Raw genomic sequence first — 26,907 nt, 5'->3', positions numbered from 1 at the left:
GGGGGTGGGGGTGGGGAAAGGCAGCCTGTTATACTTGCTTCTTTATAGCCTGGCTTAGTGGGCTAGGCTGGGAGTCAGGAAAGATATCCTGGGGGAAGATATTAGGATATTTAATTCAAAATTTCAATATTATTTTCTATTTGAAAAATTATTTGTAACTCAAAAAATAATTCATTTTAAAAAAACCATTGAGTCAACTTTTCTTTAGCTATTTTGTAAATCATATTATACAATGTTCTCAAAGTCTTATTTTGTACATATGTAGTCACCAAAAAAAAATTTTTAAACCCCATAAACCTAATCTAAACAGTAGAAAACTTTGCGATACCTGCAACAACTTACCAAAAATATTTTTCTATACTTGTGACCTTATAATAGGCAGGTGGACTTATCTAGTTTTATAAGAAAGTGAATAAGTATTCTGTCTTCTATGAACCTCAAAAGAAAGATGAAACAAAATTTAAAAAAAATCTGGAGAGATGTCTAAAAAAAAGAAAGACATATATGTTAGAAAAGAAGAAAATGCATTTGTTGTCTTTAAGGTATTTGACCCATTGCACCAAAATAATACTATTCCTACCTAGTTAACTGCATTTACTCTCTCCTGAAAAACATGTATTCATGCCCTTGAGAGAGTGTGGTTCAATTAAGAGAATCAGTACACAATCATTCTCTCTCTCTCTCTCTCTCTCTCTCTCTCTCTCTCTCTCTCTCTCTCTCTCTCTCTCTCTCTCTCTCTTCAACTCCCTCTTTCATTCCCCACCTCCTTCCCCCTCCTCTCCTTCATTCACTCTCTCTTCCTCTCTCTCTCCCTCTTTCGATGTCTTTCTATCTCTCTCTTTTCTTCCCTTTCTCTCTCCCACCCTCTTTGTCTCTGTCTCTCCTTCCCTCTCTGTCTGTCTCTCCCTCCCTCCCTTCCTTTCTTCCTTCCTTCTTTCTTTCTTTCTTTCTTTCTTTCCTTCCTTCCTTCCTTCCTTTTTTTTTAAACCTTTCATGGATACAGAAAAGGGCACATCTCAGCCATCTTAAGATTGTTCCAGCTTCCTCAGGTTGTGTGAAATTATTAACTTAGAAAAAACATAGAACTATTAAATAGTCATAAAAGCCACTCTTTAATCAAGGAAAAGGGGGAATGGGGCCGATTAGGCCTCCACCCAGAGCCACCCACCACATGCCTTATGCAGAGTCGAGGATAGAACTCTGCTTGCTCTGGCCCCTGACCCCCTGGGAGTGCCACCCCACTAGATGGTGACTCCAAGGAAACAAAAGAAATCAGGGAACTTATATACCATTTGGGAAGATCCAGTGGCTGGGAAAGATGATTGACATTATCATACTGACAGGATATAATCAAGCTTAGGAAAGGAATCTTAGCCAGAGGCTAGGGGGTAAGGGAAGGGGCTACTTACCATGGATACTAAAGGATGGCCCCTGCCCAGGTGTTCCTGGGAAAGGGTCTCTGATACAGTGGGGAAGACTGCCCAAGACAAAAGGATATTTAGCATTTATCTTAGGGTCCATTATTCAGTTTGCAACTGCTAGCCAGAATCCTTTCAGGGTGGATTCTCATGGGAACAGGGAACAAGCACAAGCTTTGGGGGTCTCCAACCTACAAGCTATTCCTAAAACTTGGGGTTCACCAGATCTCACTAGGCCACAAGTTTGGGGTTTCTAGATTCCACCTCAACAAAATTAAAGCTCTATACAGCACACATTCTAAACTAGGCTAAGCATTCTGCATTATTTTGAGTCAGGACTCCCTGGCTTTTGTTCCTGTGGGTTTTAGATCAAAGATATTCTTTACAATATTTAGATAAAGATAGAGACAGATATGTGAATGCATATAAATAGACATTAGCTGTGTGACTCTGGGCAAGTCACTTAACCCTATCTGCCTTTATTTCCTCATCTGAAAAATGAGCTAGAGAAGGAAATGGCAAACCTCTCCAGGATCTTTGCCAAGAAAACCCCAAGTAGGGTCACAAAGAGTCAGTCAAGACTGAAAAATGCCTAAAATAAATGTATGTATAGAGTTAGTAAGAGATATTTACATATTTTGTAAATCTCTTTAATGTCTGGCTTAATAGAAAACAGCTGGATTCTCATATCTGTTCCTGAATTTGATCTGTTACACTGTTGTTTTGATTGAAGCATATGAAGAAAATGTTGGCCTCATACAGATAAATAGTTCAAAAAGGGAGGAATACATCTTAGTTTTATTATGAAAATAGTTTTCACCTCAAAGACTTCCTGAAAGGCTAGGGGGACTTCCAGTACACTTTGAGAATCAGTGTTCCAGTCCAACCTTATTTGAATCTCTAAAGCCCACCACTTTTTACTGGAGAGCTGAGGAATGCTGAAAGTGATCTTCAGGACCTGCAGTTGTTCACCTCACATCTCATTTTCATTTTAACTGAAGCATGCATTGTTGAGGGAAAAATGAAAATGACCTACTAGTTTATTTTTTTTCCTCATCTTAGTTCTCCTCTAACACTATGAATTTATTAATGAACTTCATCTTGGAAACTTTCAAAAGTAATCAATAGAAAGATGATTTCTATCTGGCTGGTACAAAATAAGAGATTGCCTCATAACTCAAGATGAATAAGATAGCTTTATATACTCTCTTTGCATCAACTCTTCAAATGCAAAATTGTATATTCAGATGCAAATGTATGCATGATGGTCTTAAATTAGAGGTTTCATCTCCTGGGCATTATTTGTTAGGTTTGCCCCTCAGTTATCATCCTCATTATTGTCCTTTATTTTGTTGGGGTTTTTTTCATTATCAGTCCACTCCACTGGTTCATAAATATAACATAACAGAAAAGGATAAGATCTAAAGAGGGGGTAGTAGAAAATTGTGATTCCAGGGCAAAAACAAAAACAAACCAACAAACAAAACCCAAGCTCACAGAAACAAATGGAAATTAGCTATATGTTAACAAAACTGAGAGTGAAAGAGGGAATTGGGAAAATGTCTATTTCAGATTTGTCAGTGGCCTCCCTCTTTCTACATTTAATGCCACAAATAAATTAGTGTTTGTTGCCTTTTGAGTGATTTGGAGAAAATATATCACATGTTCTTGCACTCAGCAAAGCAAATTCTGATCTATTCAAGTCTTTTCCTACTTTTATTTTTCTACTTGCATTTCTTAAAATGTTGGTATTATTATAAACAAAAGGTTTACTCACATTTTAAGTGAATAGCTATTCCAATATAAAGGCTTATTATTTTATTTTAAAATATGTATTCTAGAAATGGTAACCCAAGCACAAAAACAAATCCCTAAATATGAGAAGTATTTCAAAGCTCATCATAAAATTTATCACATGAGTGATACAGGAAAATCCTTCTTAAGAGATGTCATTCCAGTGCAGTTCAAAAGATTCTATTTTTTGTTCATGTACTTTGTACTTTGTACTATTCTAAGCAGTTTTCAAGTGTTTGGACAGTTCATTAAGCTTGTTCCCTCCCTTTAAATATGGTTATTTCTTGTTCTTTGGACATAAACCATTGACTTCTTATTGGGAATACATGTGCATATGCATTTATTTTATAAGCCCACTTGATATCAAGCATAAAAAAACAAAATGAAACATAGCCCATTACCCAACTCCTCCCCCACAAGGCTCTTGGCTAAAATAGATCAGGTCCAATCTTGGGCGCTGATCCCCAAAGGGCCATTTTATCTTTCTTTGGCTCATTGCTCCCATCTGGAGTTACTCCAGGAAAATCACCAAATTAAAACTTAGCCGTTACAGCTCATGCCTAGGGTTTCCCTAGATGTGGGTAAATGGGCCTGCTCCTCTCAGGTATTAAATGCACTTTAGCTAGGGCAGCCTTTATTTTACCCCACAGAAAAAGCAAAAGGTACAAAGAACTCATAGGAACCCATCAATAGATACAGAAATGCATAAAGCTTTCAAATAACCCATCAGTTCCATTTAGATGGAAGCTAAATTTGAGGTTCCTATCAAGGCAACTTTGTGACATTCTGTTCACATACTTAGCCCTTGACAGGGTCCAATACAGTCACACCCCACACACCCCCCTCAGTTTTTTAGTGTCTCTCTATGGCCTGGATTTCCTGAGAAGACACACTTTAAGGTTTCTGAATAAGAAGTCACTTGCACATCAGAATTGAATTGTCCAATATAGTGGTACCCAAAAGAAAAATCCCAAAATACAATCAATAATTTTTTTTCCTTGAAATACAAGGGAGATGGAGAGAGAGTACAAACTCAACCAGACTTTCCAAAAGGGCTACTTTTGTAGAGGAAGGCAAAAAATAAAAAAGTAAGATGCTTATTCTATTCTGACTGGCTATATTCTAAGAGGACATAGGAATTCCTGAGAATTCCTATATCTTCTCAGAATATAGACAATATATTGTCTGGACAACTAGAGCAGGATTTCAATGATATATCGTATGAGCAATTAACTATGAAAAGAAATGAAACATCTGTTCAAATATACATAGGCATAGAGCGTTTAGGGAAGACAAACATTGCTAAACTTTTTGCTTTGTTATTATCAAAAATTATTTTGAGAGACTGATTTTGGGGAAGAAGATCAGTTAATTGATTAGACTAGCATTTTAACCAATAAAGTAATAGTTCATTGGCCTTCTTGATGACCAAAGACCCTGAAGGACCTCAAGGCAGATCTGTAAATAGAGTTTTAGAAGCTCCTTTGAGAATCTAGAAGCTCCTTTGAACATCCCAAGACATCTCTAATTGGTAAATAGCTATTTAGGAGGTGATCCAGCCCTTCCCCAAACCAGTAGATAATGGTTGTCACTGTTGCCTTGTGGGTGAAACATTCCTGTTAGCCAGAATCTGTGAAAGGAACACATTCCTAAGGACAAAGAAAATGCAGAAATTTGTAGCCTGCAGGTTGCCTGAGGTCCAAAACCTTGACTCAGTAATTCTAAGATTCAGAGATTGGAGCCTTTCTACTATTGGACCCTGATATAGGAATTAATAGTATATGAAAAACAGATTGTCACAATTTTGCCAGCAAACTCACAGTTGATTGTCCTCCGTACTGAAAGAGGACCAAAATGACATTGCTATATTGGGGCCAGTGTATATAATGTGTCCAACTGTGGATGATTAGACCCATATGGGCTCAGAAGACTCTACCACAGATCAGGCACAAATGGCCCATAATTGGGATGGAAATACCTCGAAATGTGCAGATCTCAACTTTCTTTTGAGCTACTGAAATTCTGCTATGCTTACAGAGTCCAGAGCTTTCTCGAATGTGGTCTTACCATGGTGGTCAGTCTTGTGCCAGTGTCTCCCATACTTAAAAGCAAAATGGTGTTACTTAAGGTCCAAGTTAGTTAAAATCCATTTCACAGATAATTCACTGGCTTCATTTTCCAAATAGGAAACTAATCAGCAATTATGTGAATGAGGCACCTAACCTCTGTGGGTCCTCTCTCTAAAATAAGGGAATTAAGACACTCTAGCCTTTAAGGCCCCTTCCAGCTCTGAAGCTATGATCCTTTCACTTTTAGGCTGAGAAAGTCCATCAAGATCTCTCCTCTCATGAGGAGCTTTTAAGCTCATACAGTTCCCATGTGGCCCATTTCCTTCCCTCACGGAAGGATTCAAGGCATCAGTAATTTAATCTAGCTACAGTGTTAGAAAAAGAAAACTGTTTTCTCTTTAAGTAGTTTTATTAATTAAATATGAACTCAGCATAACCATTGATTAATACAGAGATTACCTGATAAATGACTGAAATTTAAAGCATCAATATTCTTCCCTTATTCATGACTGAAATACTGACATAATGAATTCCGTCAAAGAAGATTGCAATGTGTCTCTGACTTGAATGAAATTAAGTATTTATGAAGGGTTTGCAATGTGCTAAGGATTGTGCTAAACATTGAAGATTCAAACACAAAAGCAAAAATAAGCTCCTGTCCTCAAGGAGCTTCCTTTTTAACAGGGGAGAAGTAGTGGCCAGGAAAGAGATACTGGACTTTAGAAAGTTATAGGGGTGGTGAATAAAGCCACAAGTAAGTAAATTAGCATGTTTTCCCAATAGCAATGGAATCATTGATTTGATTATATTTCCAGAACTAAAATGGAGGTTGGAGGAAGAAAGGGCAGTGAAAATGGTAGACACAGAGTAGGTGGCAAGATGGCAGGCAAGGAGAGGTGAGGGGAGCCAAGCTGCCCTGAAACAGGGGGCCATGTGAAGCCCTCACCATTCAGGACAGCAGTGCCCCTGGGGTGGCAGTCCTTGAGGACAAGAAGCAAAGTGGAAGACCAGGGATGGTGGAAATGGCGGGGTGGCCCATGAAGTTGTCTGAGACTTAGCTAGGGTTACGGGGCTAGTTTCTGACTCTTCATGACTTCCTTTAAGGTTTTCTTAGCAAAGAGACTAGAAGGGTTTTCCACTTCTTTCTCCAGCTCATTTTGCAGATGAGGAAACTGAGGCAAACAGGGTTAAGGGACTTCCCAGGGTCACATAGTAAGTGCCTGAGGCCAGATTTGAACTCAGGAAGACAAGTCTTTCTGACTCTAGGCCCAGCACTTTATTCACTGTGCCACCTAGCTGTCCCAGTGTCAGAGATGGAAATGGTGGGATTTAAACCCAGTTCTTCCAGATTCTGAGGCCACCCAATTATCGGCTTTGTTAAGGCAGCCTCTTTTAATTCATTTAAACGACATTTTCAAATGCATGCTTCCTTCTATCACTTATTAGCTTATTCTTTTCAGCTTAGGGAGAAGTACTTGGAATTCTTGAGAAAACAAAATGGCTTACAAAAATGAGTAATAAGGAAATAGGTATCAAGTGATAACATTTGTACAACCCAGTGGAACTGCTTGTCAACTCTGGCTCCAGGAGGTGAGGAGGGAACAAGGGAAGGAAAGAAAACAAGTCATGTAAACATAAGAAAAATATTTTAAAATAAAAAAAATAGAGCTAAAAATAAATTTAAAAAACTATTTTTAAAAAGAAAACAAAATGGCCTGGTTTATAAATATATGAAACAAATATGAAATTTTTAAAAATAGCTTCAAAAACTATTTTGAAGTTTAAAAAAAAACACTTTAAAGGAGAAGCTCTTTTTACCTCTTTGTTTTACTGGTGAAGCATCTCAAAAAAAAGAGAAAGGCACTTTTTTTTTTTAAGTTCAGGTGTTCAGAAAAGCAATTTCCCTTTGAAAGCATTTTGTTGACCCCTTAGAAAGGTAATCATCAGAAATTCTTTAGGTTTGGATTCTATTAAGCCATATAAATTCCAAGTCTGATTTGCTTGTTTGTTTATTTTATTTTTCTAACTTTTAGCCATTAGATACTTTTGCAGTGCCATATTTAAAGAGTGATGTTTTCACCTGTCTCTGTTAGGGCATGAACTCTGGAGTGTTCATTGGATTTTTAAGAATGTTTCCGTTGTAAACAAAGGTTAACTTCCCTGCTGGACTATACTATACTGCACATTAGTCTTCCAGGGCCTCTGGCACTTAGAAATGTGGGATACAAGATAAGTATCTCTTTCCACACATATCTTGTCTCTCTCTCTCCCTCCCACTTTGGTTTCTTATTAAGTCTCCCTCTCTCCTCCTTCTCTGTATCTCCCTCACACTGCCATGCTACTTAGACCATCTTCACGTACATGCCAGGTCCCTTTATCACCATTTTGTATGGGAGGAAGACATTGCATTATTTTTTTATTATATCACTTAACATGGGCAATATTAGAAAGTTTAAACCGCGTGACACAAATAACTGGGGACCTGGTGTTCTGAGGAATACGTGATCCTAGCAGGCAGGTTACAAGCAGTACATACGACAATTACAAAGAAATAGACTGGCAAGAACACCCATTGGAGTTCGGAATGCATCACTGAACCAGAATGACTTTTAAAGATCTTTTTTAAAAAAAGGCTTAAAAGCTACTTGAGTGAATATAATCAGGTCACCATTTTCTCCAGTGGATTTTGGCAGCAAAGAATTATTGTACAGAATGTATAATCTATATTGAAGTGCTTGCCTTCTCGAGGAGGTGGGGAGGGGAGGCATGAAGGGAATTTGGAACTCCAAAGTTATTTTTTTTAATGTTAAAATTGTTTTTACATGCAATTGAGAAAAAATAAAATAAAAATATTCTTTTAAAAAATAATGAATGTAGGAAAAGGAAACAAATACGATACATCGAGCAAAGCAATTTACTCAGATCCTATAAAGCAGAAGGTCTGGGAGAAGAAATTGAAGGCTTCCTAAACTAGGCCAATTGTATGAGTAACTAGAATTACTAGTAGCCAAGTCTTCTCATATATCTCTTCCTCCTTTACTAGAATTTCTAGCTGGGTCTCTTCCTCCTCTAAAATTAGGCTTTAGCCTTTATTTTTTAATTTTTTAAAAAAGAATTTAAGATGGAGATCAGACAGAGTCATGAAGAGTTGCATTGTGGTGGTATAAATAAGCTACAACTTATAACCAGTCAGGAAATTTAAAAAAAAAAACAAAAACAGAAGGAAAAAATGTCATCAAGGATTATATGATAGGAAAAGATCACTGTTCGATCCTAAGAGGAAGGGAAGAGGAAGAACTCCGCCTCCATGTTGTATGGATAGATGGATCCTCCATAGTGAATTTATGGGAGGACATGGATGATGAGTCACACAGACTAGACAGATGTGGAAGGGCCAAAATCTTTATCATTGGAAAGAACTTCTGAATTCATGAGATTAGAGATGCAGCAATATCATCTGTGTTATTGTTCAGTCATGTCCAACCCTTCATGATCCCATTTGGATTTCTTGGCAAAGATACTGGAGTGGTCTGTCGTTTCCTTCTCTAGTTCATTTTTACAGAAGAGGAAACTGAGGTTATGTTAAATGATTTACCCAGGGTTACGCATATTGTGCGTGTCTGAGGCCTGATTTGAACTCACAAAATTGAATCCTCCAGACACTAGGCCCAGCATTCTATCCATGGCACAACTCAGCTGCCTTATATATAAACATGGAGACATAAGTTAGATCTAGTGACTGTTAAACATCTAGTGACTGTTAAAAGTTGGAAATACTCAGGAGCAACTGGGAGGCTCAGTGGATTGAGAGCCAGGCCTAGAGACGGGAGGTCCTAGGTTCAAATCTGGCCTCAGATATGGCCTCAGATATTTTCTAGCTATAAAACCCTGGGCAAGTCACTTAACCCTCATTGCCTAGCCCTTACCACTCTTGGGCCTTAGAACTATAATGGGGTATTTGGGAGATGGAATTAAATAAATTACTTTGGGCCAGTATCAAGTTTTACACATTGTGGGTGAAAGGGTGATTGGGACCAGCACACAAGTAATCAGAGTCACAGTAAATAAAAGGTGTAGTTTATTTCCAAAGGAAGAGGTTAGGAGGGAAAGGGGAAAATCCCTGACACTAATTTTACTAGCTAAGTACCCCAGAATCTAAAACCTTCCCACCAACGGTCTTCAGCAATTTGATTTTCTACTCTTATCACCCGTTCCTAGCTATCTGTAAACCCAGTCCCTGTTCTAGGTATCCTGCACTAAAACCCTCTCTTGGTTGTTACTAGAGACACTGATCTAGAACAGATCAAGCAGGGACCCAGGGAAAGGTCTCAAGTCCAGATGGACTCAGGCCCCAGCTTACTGACAGCTGGATGTTGATACAGGCTGGCGACAGGCTCTTGGGATCCTCTTCTAGGACACACAGCATAAGGACAGTACCCAGGCAGCAATAAGGATAGGATCAGACCCCCAGGGCTTGACATCCACTCCCTTCAGGTGTACATCTAGAGACAGACAGACCCAACAGTCTCTGAGTTTTCAGCTTAACCCTTCCCTGCAGCATTCCAGAATCTTTCCCAGTTGGTCTCATGCCTCTGACCTTTGCAAACCTACATTTTCCTACTAAACTTATCTCTTCCTTATAACAGAACGAATACATAGATAGAAGGTAAGGGTTTAAAAAAAAAAGTTGGAAATACTCTTCCCTATCCTCACCCTTCCATTTCTTTTGTTGAAATCCCCTCTTCCATCCTTCAAGGCATAGCTCAAATGTTACCTCTTCCATGAAGCCTTTTCCGATTCTTCCTTCTTTACCTCAATTTGGAAATTCTTCATCTGGCCCTATAATTATTTGTCCTCCTCTTCTGTCATTTAATATCATTTAATATCTCTCAGGCCCTTCACAGCTTGCCTTTCCAGGCTCAATACACGTTGCTCTCCTTGAATCTTGCATTTCAGTCAAACTGGCTTATTTGTTATTCTCTACCCAGCATGTGCCACCCTCTATCTCCCTGCACTTCCTCTTGCCCTCACCCTCCAGCCTCCCTCCTTGCCTGCAAGGTTCAATTCCAGTGCAATCTTGCTCAAGACTGTCCTGATCCCAGCAGCATTAATGCTCTCCCCTCCCTGAGGAATTACTTGGTGATTATTTTGTATATATGTTACATGTGTACATTTGGCATACAGGTATATAGTAAATGTATATATATTTTATAAGTATATATTCTATACTTTATAATTTATGTGTATATATTCCATACATATATGTGTGTGTTCTACAAGTATATGATATATATGTTATATATTATATAAGTATATCGTCTATAGTACATAGTATATGTGTATATATTCTATACATATATTAAATATGTATATGTTATATAAGTTTATAGTGTATATTATATGTGTGTATTATAAGGGCCAGAATTGTAAGGGGTAAAAAATAAAAGGGTTGGGCCAAATTTATCAGAGTATGGTTGCCAGGAATGAATCAATTCCAAATTATTTTTTAGCAATTTATTTATAATTAGAGGGAAAGAAGGAAAGCAGAGAAATGAGAAAGAGGGCAGAGTAAGAGATCTAGCTAAACAAGCTAGACTATGTACTCAAGCCCTGGTTTTTTCACTCACCCACATGGTAGTCCTCATGAAATAGAAGGCAGTCCTCAGCCAGACCTCTTCCAGGGTCAAGTTGAAAGTGAAAGACCTCCTCACAGGAAGTTCTTGCCACTTATAAAGACCATTCCTTTCATCACTTCCTCTGCCTTCCTCCCCCTTTAGTAGACCAATTACAGCTAAAGCTTTGCTTAGGACTGCCCAGGGGGCCAGTCAGTTGATTCTGATTTGTCACCAACTGTCGTCGTACACGTGGGTCACAGACCTCCCCTACTTAAGGATAAGTGGGGTGTATATGCTTCTGGTGATTAAATCTAAAAATGAGCAGAGGAGAGTTAATCCCATCCTCACAGTATATACGCTATAGTACATATTCTATATGTATATATTCTCTAAGCATATATGTGTATATATTCTATAAGTATATGATATATGTTATATACAATATAAGTATATAGTCTCTAGTGACACAGTATATGTGTATATATTCTAAACATATTGTTAAAGGGGCTCCCTTTACACAATATATATTAAATATGTATATATTCTCTAAATATATAGTATATATTACATAAGTATATGTGTATATATTTTATACATATATTCTATAAATATATTGCTATATAAATATCTATTATATGTGTTCTATACATATATTACATAAGCATGTATGTTGTATATTATATATGTGCATATCATGTGTATACTACACACATATTACAGGTGTATATATTTTATATATGTATGTATATATACATATCTGTTATATATGATACACGTGCATGTTATGTGTGTATATTATAGATATTTATATCTATATGTAGATATTTATGTATGGTGTGTACGGGTGCTATACATGTGTGTGTTGTGTGTGTTATATATGTATGTGTCATATGTATGTTTTGCATATAACATGTAGATATGTTCTACTCACTCCCCCACATTCATGATGCCTTCCCTCCTCAGATAGAGTGGAGGTCCCTTGAGGGCAGGCATTTTCATTTTTGTTTTTGCATCTCAAGCACAGTGAATAGGACATAGAGAGCCAGACCTGGAGATAGGAGGTCGTAGGGTCAAATTTGACCTCAGTTATTTCCTGGTACTGTGATCCTGGGCAGTCACATAACCCCAAATTGCCTAGCCCTTACCCCACTTCTGCCTTGGAACCAATACTTAGTATTGAAAAAATTCTAAGCCAGAAGATAAATTTCCACTGAATTTATTTGTGTACGTCTTTTCTCCTTCCTGGTAGACAATAAGCTTTTTGGAGGCAGCAAACTACCCTTATATATAACACAGGGAAACATGCATAGAAAATTATTATTTTGTTTTTTTAAAAATCTTACTAAGGCATGTAAAAGATTAGCTAAATTTAAATTTTAGGAAATGCAAAAAAGTTGGTTTTTCCTAATCAACTTGGATAATGTATGGTACCTAGTAGGTGTTTAGCAAATGATCTATGAATGAATGAATGGCCCAACTACAAGTGGGTTACATGGTATCATTAGAAGAAATGAAATCATAATAAATCTGAGTTTCTTTATCTCAAAAATGAGGGAGTTGGACTAGTTGACCTCTAAGGTCCCTTTTAGATATAGATTTATGATTACTATGATCCTAAACTATTAAATTCTCTCATTGTTTTCTCCCTCCAAACACATATTTTGTTGTTCAATCAAGTCATGACCCCATGGGTCATAGCACAGGAGGCCCTTCTGTCCCCTATGATCTCTCAAAGTCTGTCCAAGGCCATATTTTTACTTTGATGCCACTATCTATCTATCTATCTCATCCTTTGCTGTCCTCTTCTACTTTTGCCCTCAGTCTTTCCCCACATCAGGTTGTTTTTTTTCCCCAACAAATCCTGTCTTATTATATGGCTAAAGTTATTTAAGTTTCATATTCAGTATTTGCCCTTCCAATGAATAAAAAGTTTGATTTAATTTCTTTAAGTATTGACTGGTTTGATCTCCTTGTTGTCCAAGGAACTCTTAAAAGCCTTCTCCAGTATCAGTTTGAAACAGGATGTCTTAAAAGTCTTAGTGCCATAATAAGCTATTAAAAAAGGCTTTTTGGGGACACTCTGTGTGTATGTGTGTGTGTGTGTGTGTGTGTGATAATATATAGAGATAGAAAAATAATTTTTCTTTTTTTCTTTTTAAGTCTAGCCCTTTTCTTCATACACGTAAGACTCCAGGAATCTTCCTTTTTGTGATCCTGATAATTTTCTGTCTCCCAGAACCATTTTGTTCTCTTTTATTTTCCTTTAAAGTAAACTCTAGTTTTCACATTGTCTGAAGGTCATGATTACTTAGGGGCACATTTAAAGTGGGTCAGATGATGTGGTAGAAATAATTTGACTCAAAATGATCACCAAGGCCACTTTGAAAGGAAGATCATTCTTCCCCTAACACATTTCCCTAAAAGGTTTTATTTTCAAGGCAGAAAATTGAGGTGTCCTAAATGGCTTACTTAGTGCCCTTGGGATCAATGGATATCCCAGATGCCTGATTTCTCCTGGAAATCATAGTAGTTTTCTTTGCTTCAAGAATATTTGAAAAACACATGTGGGAGAGTTAAATGAACTCCTTTCAAAAAACTCCTTTTATATATAAAAACCTTTATTACATTAAAAAAGATGTAAAGAAAAATCCCTGCACACTGCAAATAACTGGGACTTCTTTTCCCCTATGTCATAGAGTAAGGAAATGATTTAAAAAAATTTTTTTTTTAGTTTTTACTTGAATAGGCATAAAGAATGGCTATAAACTGGTGATTTTTGTTGGATTTCTTTAAAGCCTTTTTTACACCTCCTAAATTGAAGAATGGCTGATGCTCCAAATGTTTTTGTAGGATTTCTTTAAAATAAATTTATTGTTTATGTTTATTTCTGCCTAGTCTGTGTATATTTCCTACATTTGCTTAACTACATTTCCTTTGAATCAAATGAAAAAATTAAAATCATTTTTAAGATTGGCAATGTACCTCAATAATTAGGGAGCCAGCCTCCAAGTCAGATCATCAGTGTTCAACTGATACCCTGGATGATATCTCCAGCTTCCCCAGGAAATTCTCTAAGACTGAAAATTGCAAAATAGTTGTCCATCTGTAGTGATGGGGGAAATTACTGCCCACTCACAAAACCTTTATATTGATGAAATCATAGGTTTGGACTAACCTTCCCACCCTCTTAATCCCCTAAAAAAGTTAAGACAATCTTTTGAGCTCTAATTCTGTGACCCTAAAACATGACTGAAGAAGCTAAATGGCCCAGTAGATAAATGCCTGACTTGAGGTCAAGAAGACTTAATCTTCCGAATTCAAATCTGGTCTTTCCTCTGATGCTTACTAGCTGTATCACCCTGGGCAAATCATATTTAACCCTGTTTGCCTCAGTTTCCTCATCTGTAAAATGATCTGGAAAAGGAAATGGCAAACCATTCCATATCTTTGCCAAGAAAACCCCAAATGGGGTCACAAAGATGTGGACATAACTCAAAAATCACTAAACAACAACAACAACAACAAAAACCCATAATGCATATCAATTTAGTATTCAGAAGATCATTAGAACCAGAAAAAGACTTAAGAATCCATCTAGTCCAATTTCTTATTTTATAGATAAACTAAGATACACAAAGGTTAAGCGATATAGCCTAAATCATACAGTTAATAAGGGACAGAGGCAATATTTGAATTCAAGATCTCCCGCCCCAAAGCTCTTTGTACAATACCAAAATGCCTCTTTTTCAGTTGTTGATAATAGCAGTAATACAGATTGCCCCAAATTCAGTTACATAGTGATAAGCTACTAGATTCTGCCTTTCCCAGAAAGAATATTTCTGGGACTGTATAATTAATACCAATTGCATGTCCCTCTTGTAATGCAAAAGGAAAATCAGAACAGAATCTAGGTTACTTGTTTCATGGCTTCTAATAATAAAACAAAATTTTAATTTGTAGAAGTTTTTAAAAAAAAGCAGAAGGATTATTACTAAGAGAGTTGTAATGAAGTTCTGGTTTTGGAGGAAAACATCGTTGTTCAATCATTTCAGTCATACCTAACTTTGTGACCCCATTTGGGGTTTTCTTGGCAAGGACACTGGAGTGGTTTACCATTTCCTTCTCTAGCTCATTTTAAAGATGAGGAAACTGAGGCAAATGGGGTAAGTGACATGCTCAGGGTCACACCGCTAGGAAGTGTCTGATGCCAGATTTGAACTCTATTCTTCTTGATTTCAAGTTGAGTGCTCTATCCACTGTGCCACCTCCTTGCTGAGAGGTGAATAGAACACTCATAACACTTTACTTGCTACTGTATTTTTAGAATAGTTTCTTGAAAAGCCCTCATTTTTTCCTACAAAAATAACATGTATTTAATGGACAACTGCTAAATATCATACTTCATTGCCATTGTTAATAGCTGTGAACTAACTTAGTTGTGTATGAATTTCCCAGGCAATAGAATATAACACTTGTAGAAATCCATGGAAAAATATAGCTTTTGGAGTCTGTGTGCAAAAATTGGCCAATAGAAAGAATATTGGAGCTTTTCAAACTCCTTTCCCATTCCTGGAATTCCAGAGAAATTTTTGATTGGTAAACTCTGGCTTTTGCCTATGATATCACTGGATATCTTTAATTTGGGGATTTTGTATTGTTTTGCTTTGTTTTGGGAGGTGGTTGTTATATTCTTTCTATTTTCACTTTGCTTTCTGATTCTAACAGATTTGAGAGTTTTCCCTAATGATTTCTTTAAATCTGGTATCCAGGTCCTTTGCTCAAGATTTTCAGGGAATATGATGATTCTTTCATTATTTCTTCTTGATCTATTTTCCAGATCAGTTGTTTTTGATAGGAATTACTTAACCTTATTTTTCTTGTATCTTCCACCTTTTGACTTAATACTAATATTTCTTGTTGTTTCAATGTTGTTACTGAGTTCTATTTGTTCCACTTTATTTTTCACAAAATCTACTACTTTAGTAGGACTTTCCATGGTCCATTCTAAGCTTATTTGCTTTCTATTTTCATTCCTAAGTTCTCATTTTATTTCTAATTTCATTTTAAATCTCTTTATTCCTTCTAATCACTTTTTAAATCCTTGACCCAAGACCTTTCTTTCCCTTCTGAGACTCCCCTTACAGTTGTTATGCAATTACTCTCATTCTGTGTGTTTATTTCTATAGTATTTCTTCAGTGTGATCAAGGTTTTCTTCTGTTTACTCATAGTTCAGTCTCAATTCTTGGACTAGGATTTGTTCTTGGTCACTCCAGGATGAGTTACATAGGCTTTTTTTGGTCCTGTCCTATCTGTGGACTGAGAAACCAGGTGGATAGAGTACCAGACTCCTCTTCCTGAGTTCTCGTTTGTCACTTAATAGCTATGTGACCTTAAGCAAGTCACTTAACTCTGTTTGCCTCGGTTTCCTTGATGTAAAATAAACTGGAGAAGGAAATGGCAAGCCATTCCAGTGTCTTTACCAAGAAAACCTCATATGAGATCAGGACAAGTCAAGAATGACTGAAAAATGACTGAGCTACAATACTAATAATCTGATGATGTCTGGATACAGCTCTGGATGGGACAGGTACCAAACTCTGCCTCATTCTTTGGCTTCTCTCTTGTTCTTCCAGTAGACCATGATGGGTTCTGGCCTCTCTCTTCTTGTACAACCCCTAAATGAAAGCTGGTTCCTTCCTTTGCTAGGTCTCTGAGAGGTCCTCTTGGGATACTGGAGATCAGGCTGCTCTCAAGCTTCCTGTCCAGCCTTCTAGGGCTAAGTGCTGAGTTGGTCATGCTGCCTGCTGTGGCTCCCAGTGGCCCCGGCTCTCTGAACAGTGACCCCAGAAGCCAGGGCTAGGATCTAGTTTCAGGAACTTGAATACTGGAGCTGGAGCTCTGGCCCACTTCACAGCTGGTTTTGGAGCTCATCTTGTCTTCCTTGGCTTGTCTCCTTTCTCTAGAGCCATCTTCCCACAGTGCTTCATGCATCCTTCCCCCAGCTCTGAATTGGATGCAGAAGTTTGTTTCTGTTTCTTTTTAGTTTTCTTTATCATTGTGCTTTCTAGAGACTTTTCCATATAGTTTCTGGAGTTTATGTGGCAAAGCTACGCTTCTTAATGACCTTTTTTTAAAACCCTTACCTTCTGTCTGGGAATCAACACTTAAGTATTGGTTCCAAGGCAGAGGATTCTGGGGCTTAAGAAAGTTCCTTGAGAATAGGCACAGTTTTTATCCTTGTATTTCCAGGGTTTAGCAGTGGTTTGCATATATTAGGTATTTAGTAAGTATTTGCTGAATCGAAATTAAAAGTGTAAAAATTGGGGCAACTAGGAGGCTCAATGGATAAAGAGTCATTTCCAGAAGTGGGAAGTCCTGGTTTCAAATCTAGACTTAGACATTTCTTATCTGTGTGATCTTCAATTGCCTAGTCCTTACTGCTCTTCTACTTGGAACCAATATGTCAATTCTAAAGCAGAAAGGAAAGGTTTTAAAAAAAAGTGCAAGAATTAAGCCATTTTAAGATCCTCATCAGTAGGATAAATACATTTATTTAATTGTTCAGAACATTTAAAACTATGACAACAAATAAAGAAGTTAAAGAGTCATATTTATAAAGTCGAAACAAATGTCACTATTAAGCAGGAAGCTGCTGAGTTGTTTTTTGGCAACCTCAAATTTGTCTTGATTGATATGATTCATTTTAAACTCAAAGTTGCCAATTTTCAAAGAAAGCAAGCAGGGATATGGACATTCCTTAAATATTCATGATGGTGTAAGGCAGAAGGAAAACATTTTGTTGTGGGACATCTGGCCACCTTCCTATCTTCAGCCACATAAGTGGCTATGCTTATTTCCAGAAGCCTTCATATTTCCCTTCTGGGTGTTGGAGAGGGAGGGTAGCTATCTCAATTGACTGCCCCCAAACTAATTTTATTATTTTTTTTTTTAGTAACCCTCATCTTTTGTCTTAGAATCCATACTAAGTAGAAGAGGGGTAAGGGCTAGGAAATGGGGATTAAGTGACTTGCCCAGGATCACACAGCTAGTATGCCACATTTGAACCCAGGGACTCCTGAAGCCAAGTCTGGCACTCCACACATTGTGCTACCTAGCTGCCCCTGCCCTCATACTAGTGAAGGCATAGTGATATACATGGCTTTGGAGTCAGAGGACCTGTGTGTCCTTGAACAAGTTTTTAAAAATATATAAAATGAGCAGGGTGACTCAGAGGATAAAGAGCTAGGTCTAGAGATGGGAGGTCCCGGGTTTAAATCTGGCCTCAGACAACCCCCCCCCCATTGCCTAGCCCTTACCACTTTTCTGCCTTAGAAGAGAAGGTAAGGGTTTAAATCAATCAATCTATCCATCTATCTGTCTATCCATCCACCTATCTTGTGTGTATATGTGTGTGTGTGTGTATAAAATCCCCATGATATATATACAGTATATAGTAAATATATGGGGGGGGGGGGAGACTCCAGTTCTAGATCTATGACCCAAGAATATGATTGGCCAAAAAAAAAAAAAAAAAAAAAAAAAGAAGAAGAAGAAGAAAAGAAAAGCAACCAAAGAGAGGAAGCAAAAATCCAAACAACTCCTCCTAGAAAATAAGGACTGTCAAGCATCGCCGTGGCTTGGCACACAGTAGGCGCTTAAGCAGTGCTTCTGATGGATGGCCCAGTAGAAACCACCTGGAATCAATAACGGCAGAAGCCAATCTGCCGGTTTCCGTACCGCGGGAGCACAGATGGACGCACGTGTCCCCGGGACAATGAAGAGCCACACTCCCCCGCAGGGTGCGCGCCGGCTGTGTCCCTCAAACACAAAGCAGAACGAGGCTGGCGGGCTCGGAGCCCAGCAGCTCGCGGCTTCTTCCAGCTCGGTGTAACCTGATCCAGGCTGGCGGCTCCAGCCCGGGGTCTCCAGCCTCGGGGCTCCCCGCTAGGGGGTGAGAGGACGCGCGCGCAAACCGCGCCCCGAGCCAAGCCCTCCCCTGGACTTGACTGGCTGCCCCCTCTGGGCTTCGCCCATTCATTCATTTATTTATTTATTCTTCAGTAGCAGCGGAGAGGCCGCGGAGGGGAGGACCGGGAGCTAGGAGGGAGGAGGAGTAGCGGGCTCAACCGGGAGGGGGTGAGGCCGATTTAGGGGAGGGAAGAAAGAAGAGGACTCCGCACAGCGGCGCAGCGCGGCGGCTCTGCCCGTAGCGGGGCGCTCAATGTCAGCCGAGTCGGCGGCTGGCGTGCACGCCCCCAGCAGAGGGGCTGCAACAATTTCCCCCAAACTGCTTCCCGGGAGTTACTAGCAGCCCGGCTGGATAGAGGGGAAGCGAGAGGAGGAGGCGGTGCCGGAGGGAAGGCTGTGCGATTCGAAGGTGGTGGTGGCCGAGGCAAAGGAGGACCCAGGACCGCAGCCGGAGGGAGCCCGCCGCACTCCGGAACACCAAGAGGTGGGTTTCTCGTTTTGGCACCTGGAGCCTAGCGCAGTGACGGCCGGATCTCCTCTATGCCCCGTGTGGGAAGCAAGCAGGCCCGGGGCATCCCATCCCTCTTTCATCTCCTTCTCTCCTTTTTTGGGTGGTGGGTTACCGTTAGTAACTCCCCACGAGTTGGTGGCGGAAGAGAGGGCCCCACTTTCTTGTACCGCTTCCTCCTTTGGGAAAGAAAAAGGAGGCTAGAAATTGAGAGGGAACGTCTTTTGTAACACCTTGTGGGGAGGGAAAAAAGGGGGCTAGGGATGGATACGTTTGTTCCGAGGTTTGGGGGTCAGATCTAGGGAAGAAGGCGTGTCATCGCTCCAGGGGACTGCCTAGTACAAGTTTCGGAAGGATTTGATGAATGGGGGCGCAGCGATGGGATTTAGGGAACCCTTGCAGGAGGGAAGAAGTGACCCTTAATATCTGAGTGGTATAGGGAAGGACAGGCTGCTCCACTATTCCAGATCCAGATGGGATCTCATCAGTGTGGTTATCCCCCCACTGGGGATCGGATCAGAACACCGTGCCAGTCCCTTGGGTGACTCCGGTCCCATGAATTCAACCATAACTGCGCCTTGGACCTCCTTCCTTGTTCAGGCTTTATTTAAAAGCAAAATTAACCTTCCCTCTCACCCTACCCCACAAAATCGGCGGTAGGCTCTTTCTGTAGGCACAAGTTGTTATTTGTGTGATTTTTTTTTTTTTTTACTTCACCCAGGGCAAATTGCAGTCCATTTGTGTCTTTTTCTCCTTTTAAGGGTTTCCAAGGCAGCTTCTGCCCACCTTTTCCAACTATCCATGTCTTTAGTGATCTACTTTACACCATTTTGTCTACATCCTTTCTTGGCTATTTCTATGGCCACACCACTTGGTCATAAATGAAAATAATTTTAATATGTTGCAGCTTACTTACATCCACCAACCACTAGCCTATCTCCATTGTCAGAATAGTTAAAGATGAGAGAACCGAGTAAAAGAGATATGAGAAAGGGAATAGTTTATTACTATCTTGGAAGTCACCATGATGATTGGGAACCCTTTGGGATCTAGGTGAGGGAGTTCTTTAAAGTGAGAGTCAGTGGAAGCCGAGGGTCAACAGTATTGGAGAACAATGCTACGTGGAGACAGGAAAAGGGACTATACTTTCTGAAATGTTTCAGGCCCCTTTGAGAAACAGGGGTAATTTTTTAAGCTTCCGTGGATATCAAGAGGGAAATTTCTGGTGAGCTTGAAAATCCCACGTCATACAAGTCTTCTTGTTTAGAGGGGAATCAAAGGGTGGAAATCCCCTTTTCTTTTGTCTCCAGTAGTCACAAAGTGATAGACAGATGTGCCAGTCTGTGCATGAGAAGTGATGGTAAAAAGGAGTGGTGATGTCTTGGGCTGGGGATCTGGATTTCAGGGGCCAGAGTTGAATAATATAGGGATATGGGTAGAATATATTAACAATGGAGCTTTATTACAAGGCTGCAGAGTTTGTTAAGGTTGTGATCCAGAGCTAGAAAGAAAGAGTATCCTTTGCCGGTGGTACCCACAGATTGTGGTGCCCTGAGGAAGGAAAGGAGAGACAGGAGGAATGAAATATCAAATTTGGTTCCTGAAACCTCATGTGTGTGGAATTCAAACAGGCTGACATTCCCTGGTGCTTTTTACACCGGAGGTGCCCATATGCAGCAGTGAGCTCCCTCCACTCAAAATAAGATGGGGGGGAGGAGGAAGAGGCTAGGGATGTGAGTTAGCCAGGAGAGGGTGGTGCAGAATGAGGTAATGGAGGCTTAATTTATAAGACCTATCATGCATTATAGTCTGTCACTTTTTAGTAGTGTGTAACATCCCCTCTCCAGACCTTGTGCAGAATCCCATATATACTACTAAGAGTTTGCTATTGATTTTTTTAATGTATACAATATTTGGATATGCTTTGAAAGATGCTATGGATCATAACTTGCTATGCAGTTTAAAAAGCTGAGTGAGCTAGGAACTTGGACATATCCCTTTGTTTTGGTTTGTGGTGAATTTTTTTAAAATTAAAAATGGACTTCTTATACATTTTGAATATTCTTATTATCTGGAGCCAACTTATTGTCATGTCTTCTAAAGAGATGCATTTCATTTGATAAACGGACTGGATGAAATAGCATTTAAAATGCTTGGCTATGAACTGTGTGGGGCTGAATAGGTAACTCTCCCCAGAATTTGCAAGCTGTTTCCTTACATTTACTTACTTTGATTGATTAAACTTCCTCAGCTGGGCTAAATGTTTAAATTTTAATTAGTCATCCCCACCTCCTTCCCCTTCCTTGTAGACTTTACATTCATAAAGAGGATTTGAAAAGGAACACGTGCTTGGGGAAAATCTGCACCTGCTAATGAGTTTGCTTTGTGTTCTGTTGTGTGTGTGGTTTTTTCCCTTGCCATGTGTGGGAGTGTAAAGGCCAGCAATGGTTTCAAAACAGTGGTCACTCATGAGCTCATTGTCTCCAGCCATGACCATTTGCCATTTCCTTAAAGGACAGTTTCACTTCTGAGTGGGTGCACTAGGAATTACACACATCCTGGAACTATTTGGGTTGCAACACAATTAGTCACAAACCAGAATGAAGGAAAGATGCAAAGCTTGGGCACACACACACACACACACACACACACACACACACACACACACACAGCCTCTCTCCCAGGCCTCAGCAGTTGTGTCTATGTGATAGAGATGTAAATGGCTTGCATTTGGAAAAGGCAGAGTTCCTATCAGCTTACTGATGCTAATAATGTTGAGGGCAAGATGAGAAGGAGTGCTTTATTTTGAAATGAAATGGACATTCGGAAATAGCTATTATCTCATAACTAAAGCATGTCAGCTGGCACAGAGCTCCACTCCACTGAATTTTGTGCAATGTGGTCCTGAGCCTTCCAGATCTATTTCACTTTCACAAACTTTGTCCTATTGACTCAACAGCCTCAGGAGCTGCAAATAAGTCATAACATTTATTGTATTGCTTAACTCGATTATCTAATGAGGGAGAATTCTACACCCACTAGAAACACCTGGTTATGTTTTTGGTAGTGGCGGTTGTCTTTTAATCAGTCCAAGGCTGTTTCTAGCACTTATCTTTTTTTTAAAAAGTATACTTAAAAAACCCCACAGAGTACATTTTCCCCAGAATTAATTTGTTAGCAGACCCTGCTTGTCACTGCCCCTGGAAGTTTAATCTACTGTTTAAAAATGTTGCATATAAATATGAAAGTCAAAGGCTATTATCTACTAGAGATAATGTAATTCAATTAACTATTGACAAGCACTTATATTCCATTTTGGTTGTGATGCTGAGTGCCTTTTATCCAGTCAAAAAGTGGGGACCTCAAAAACAAAAAAAAACAGCCTCTGGTCGAAAGGCCAAAACACCAAAGTGTTCAGCCATTTCAGTAGCATCCCACTCTTCTGGACCCCATTTAGGGTTTTCTCTTCGGCTAGCACCTGAGGTAGGTTTTGAACTGGAGTCTTTCAGACTCTGGGGCCTGCTGCTCTCTGCACTAAGCTTTATATTTGTCACTGTACTACTGATGGTCAATGGATGGATCTGCATGACTCTTTCTCTTTAAATACCCATTTTTCAGTGCCCAAAACTATTGCCATAGAATCCATTTGGAAACAGGGCTCACTTTGAAAGTTGAAAAAATTATAATTTGGGAATTATCTTCATAGATCAAGATAGCTATATTTATTTCCATTTTTAATTTTCCATAACCTTTATGGAATCATTGGGTATGGGAAAATAAATTCCCTAAGCTGTTTCTAGTAGGTTTAGCTTTTAATTTTTTATTTCAGTGAAGGAAGAATGTTAAATCTCCTTTGCCCAGCTTTACCTGCTTAGATTGTAGTATTAAGGATTTTTTACCAGCAATTGAGAATTTTGAAATTATCAATTAACATATTAATCAAGTAGAAGTTTTAGAAAGCTTTGCAGAGACATAATGGTTTTCTTTGTATGTGCAAATTATAATACCCAATCTTTGTTTACCATTATCATGCAAAGTTAGTGATGGCACAGTGGATAGAATGCTGAACCTGGAGTCAGGAAGCCTTGGGTTCAAGGTTCACCACAGATATTTTAGTAGCTGTGTGAGTCTGGACATGGTCACTGAATCTTTGCCTGCCTCAACTCCCTATGCTTTAAAATGGGGGTAATAATAGCACCCACATCTCAGACTCGTGATGTGAGTCAAATGAGATAATATTTGTAAAGAGCTTTGCAAAGCTTAAAATGCTATGCAAATGGTAGCTGTTGTTACAGTTAGCAGCAGCAGCATCTATTTGCAGGTGACCAGGTCTAAAATAGATGAATATAATGCACATTATTTAAAAATTTTTAATTTTATTTTTCCCCAATTAAATGTAAAACAGTTTCCAACTTTTAAAAAGAATTCCGAGTCTTGAATTCTCTCCTTTCCCCCTCCCCTGGATGGTAAGCAATCTTATATAAATTTTACATGTGCAAACATATGAGACATTTTTCCTTATTAATTTTCCATATTTCATGTACATTCTTTTTTTTTAAACCTTATCTTCTATCTTAGTATCAACTCTAAGTCAGAAAAATGGCAAGGGTTAGGCAATCAGGGTTCAGTGACTTGCCCAGGGTCACACAGTTGTATGTCTAAGTCCAGAATTGAACCCAGGTCCTTGCAACTCCATACCTGATGCTATTGGGTCCTCCCTAGTTGTCCCCATAATGTCCATTATTTAAAAGGTTATGTAGTCCATCACTCAGGTTGTCTAGTGTTGGTTTTCTTTTGGGGGTATATCTTATATGTCTAGGAGACTATGAACCTCACTGATGGAAAGACTTTTTCCTTATCTAAACTGAATTGACACTTATAGGACATTTGGTTTAAAACCTAAGAAAGAAACATCACTTTTTTGCCCATCTGGAGGAATTAAAAAATGATAAGAAATCTCTATAATTTAGCTGACTTGATTATATGTAAATGAGAAAGACTCTCAAACAGTTAAATCATCATGACTGAAAAAAATTATTAACCTGGTCATTGCTGTAGAATAGAAAGAATACTAGGCGGCAGAAAAACCTGGGTCCAAATCCCAGAGGTTTTGAGGAATGTTTTTGTTTTGCATTTTTTGGTGATTGTTTGGGGGAAAGACCTGATGGGGAGATTTCCCTTGCATGAGATCTTTGCCCTTTCTGTTCTGTATCTTGGTGGGAAAGCCCATGTTCAAAAACCAACTTCAAAACTAGAATGTGGATAAGACAAAAATAAAGAACTCCTAATAGATAACATCACATATATTAGTGCGTGAGAGTGGTGTGAAGCAGATTATTATGTGAAGGCACCGAGGAACAGGGCACTGCCAGCCTCAGGGAGGGCTTCGTGGAGAAGGGGCGTTTGAATGGCACTTTAAAGGTGTTGAGAATTTCAACAGCTGAAACGGGGAAGGAGAACCATCTAGGTATCAGGAACAGCAGGAGTGAAGGAATAAAGGCAAGAAAATACATGGGATTTTTCAGGTCACAAAGAATAATTCAGTTTGGAACAGACCATGGTCTAAAGAGGGCTGAAAATGCCAAGTGGCACCAGGTTGGAGTATGGTTTTGAATGTCAAACAACCAAGGTTGAAATTTACCCACTAAATAGCGGAGAGCTTGTGGATATTTTTGAGCAGAGGAGTAACATAACTACATTTATGGGTAAAAAAAAAAATGGTTAGTATTTTGAAGAAGGTATTGAAAGGAGACAAAATACAGATTTGGAATTGCAAAACTTTGGGGGGTAGCGACTGCCTTTTTTTTTGGTCATTTGGAAAAAGGACATGTTTTTACAAAAATATTTATGGCAGCTCTTTTTGTGGGTAGCAAAGAATTGGAAAGAGAGGGGATACCCATCAGCTGGAGAATAGATCATTTATGAAGATTCTGTGGTATTTTGGAATCCACCATGATAAAGTCACTATGATCTTTCCTAGTCTGAGCCAGGCAAGCTTAAATTAGCAGAACGGCCAGAGTATATCCTTGATAATCCTAAGCCAACTAAACTAAAAATTGCAAGATTTTTTTCCTTCACTTGATTTAATGAGAGAGACAAATGATAAGAAAAAATTATTTTCTGAAGAATTTAATTTTCTAAAATTTTCTAAGCCTATAGCTACAAGGTATAAAGGATCTGTCCTAGGAAGGGTTCCCACCTAATTGATTTTGATGTCTGTTCTATCCCTAGCCGACACCCTCAGTGACTTGGGTACAGAGCTTCTCTTCCTGTTCCCATGAGCAATTCTACCACTTAGAAAATATGAGCCATTTGTCCTAGGATTAAAACACACATCCAACCTGATTTCCTATATCACATGTTCTTAACATGTTTGTGTGTGAGATGGTCTCCTTTAGAAGTTTAATGAAACCTTTGGCTCCCTTCTGAGTATAATGTTGTGGTTTAAAAAAATTCATAATAGAAGGAAATGCCATGTTTCATTTAAAGGAAAGTGAAAATAAAGAAGTCATTTCCTCCCTCCCCCATCTAAATTCATACTCTCTGAAATCTTTTCATGTACCCACCCAATCCCAGCATAAGTGCTGTCCCATACATTCTTTCTGCCTAAGCAGCTAAATGGCTTGGTGCATGGCGTGCTGGGCCTGCAATCTGGAAGACCCAAATTTAAATCTTGTTTCAGATGTTTGACAATCCTAGTAATAGCTAACATGTAAATAGCACTTACTTTGTGCCAGGAAATGTGCTAATCACTTTATAATTATCTCATTTGGTCCTTACAACAACCTGGGAAGCAGGTTCCCATTATTTCCATTTTATAAATAAGGAAACTGAAGCAAACAGATATTAAGTGACTTGCTCAGGGTCATGCATCTAGTTAGTATCTGAGGCCAGTTATTTGTCCTTGGGCAAATCACTTAACCTCTCTTTAAAAAATTTTTTAAATTAATTAATTTAGGATGTTTCCCCATGGTTACATGATTTATGTTCTTTTCCTCCCCTCCCTCCCAGAGCTGACAAGCAATTCCACTGGGTTTTACGTGTATTATTGTTCAAAACCTATTTCCATATTATTAATATTTGCAAAAGAGGGATCATTTAAAGTCAAAATCCCCAGTCATATCCCCCATCAAACCATGTGATCAAACAAATGTTTTTCTTCTGTGTTTCTGCTCCCACAGTTCTTCCTCTGAATGTAGGCAGCATCTTTACCATAAATCCCTCAGAGCTGTCCTGGGTCATTGTATTGCTGCTGGTACAGGAGCCCATTACATTCGATTTTACCACAGTATATCAGTCTCTGTGTATAGAGTTCTTCTGGCTCTGCTCCTTTCACTCTGCATCAGTTCTTGGAGGTCTTTCCAGACTTAAACTCTCTTTGCTTCTGTCCCCTCAACTGTAAAATGGGGATAATAATAGTATCCTCTTAAAGTTGTTGTGAGAATAGAATGAAATAAAACATGTTACGTGTCTGGCATAGAGGGAATGCTATCTAAATGGCAACTATTATTATTATTTCTGCTTCTGTGTTAGG

The 26,907-nt window shown here is 38.9% G+C and overlaps 1 protein-coding gene across 1 annotated transcript in view; it reads left to right on the top strand.

Moving 5' to 3' along the window:
- PALM2AKAP2 (PALM2 and AKAP2 fusion) overlaps positions 1–26,907 on the top strand; it is a 532,981-nt gene that overhangs the window by 366,375 nt on the left and 139,699 nt on the right. The gene's annotated exons all lie outside the window — the stretch shown is intronic.

This window comes from Gracilinanus agilis, chromosome 1, assembly GCF_016433145.1.
Source record: "Gracilinanus agilis isolate LMUSP501 chromosome 1, AgileGrace, whole genome shotgun sequence".
In the NCBI taxonomy this organism is placed as follows: Eukaryota; Metazoa; Chordata; class Mammalia; order Didelphimorphia; family Didelphidae; genus Gracilinanus; species Gracilinanus agilis.
The sequence above is the reverse complement of the archived record's forward strand: the minus strand, read 5'-3'. Positions and strand labels throughout refer to the sequence as shown.